The sequence below is a fragment of the Prunus mume genome, linkage group LG1 (genome assembly GCF_029339155.1).
Source record: "Prunus mume cultivar Tortuosa linkage group LG1, ASM2933915v1, whole genome shotgun sequence".
Classification (NCBI taxonomy): Eukaryota; Viridiplantae; Streptophyta; class Magnoliopsida; order Rosales; family Rosaceae; genus Prunus; species Prunus mume.
In genome coordinates, this window is record NC_142698.1 from 27,603,224 (window position 1) to 27,604,286 (window position 1,063).

A 1,063-nucleotide genomic window follows, 5' to 3' on the forward strand; every position below is an offset into this window, starting at 1 on the left:
TGTATGTATTATTCAACTTTTTTAAAAAATGTGTATTTTATTGAGTTTTTAAGACGTGCAAGAAAAATGAAAGTACTATTAAAAATACATACATACTAGTATAATACGATTATTAAACGAGAAAATGCTAAATTCTTTATACATGTAATAATTCTAAAAAAGTAAAAAATCAAAATGGGACAATAGAGACTCGGGTAATGGCCTAATAGTACTAAATAATGCTCTAAACTACTCCTATCTATAAACCAAAAATGGGGATATTTTCTTTTTGAAAAACCCCAGTATAGCCGCGCGGCTATAAGATTTATTAAAATAGTATTTTTCCGTTTAGTAAGAAAAACAGTATGTTGCTCTGTAATCCGATATAACACGTGGCTGCTGTGCTGAAGTGAATATGGTCTTACAAGTATTTTGCTCAGTCTAAGGCGAAAAGACGAAGATACCCTCCGTAGGGCATTGTAGAACGTTCAAGAGAGGCCCAACTCCCTCATATTTCAGTTGTTTAGCGCCTCTGCAACTCCATGGACAACCAATCCAGAGAAACTCGGGATAGGGGTCAGGGGCCTGAGGGCTTGAAACCTTGCAGAAGAAGAAGAAGAAGAAGATGATCGAGGTGGTGCTGAACGACAGGCTGGGAAAGAAGGTTCGGGTGAAATGCAACGAGGACGACACCATAGGCGACCTGAAGAAGCTGGTGGCTGCCCAGACGGGGACCCGAGCGGATAAGATCCGAATCCAAAAGTGGTACTACATTTACAAGGATCACATCACTCTCAAGGATTACGAAATCCACGACTGCATGGGCCTCGAACTCTACTACAACTGAAACTCATCAATTCAGTTCTACGTACGTACGTACGTCGTCGTTTCTTTTCTTTGCTTAAGGGCGTCGGTGGCAATTAATTAACTAATTATGTCATTGTTTATTGTTAATTGTCATTTTTTGGGTAATTAATTTGATGGCTAATTGTTGTTGGTCAGCAATCAGATATTGCTTGTTCTGTTTTGGCTTTGCAGATTGTGGGTTGTGTTTTTCATTTTATGATATGATCTGCTTCTTCAA

At 38.6% G+C, this 1,063-nt stretch overlaps 1 pseudogene; it reads left to right on the plus strand.

Moving 5' to 3' along the window:
* Window positions 1-483: 483 nt before the first annotated feature.
* LOC103343810 (ubiquitin-like protein 5 pseudogene) lies at window positions 484-1,063 on the plus strand (annotated as a pseudogene).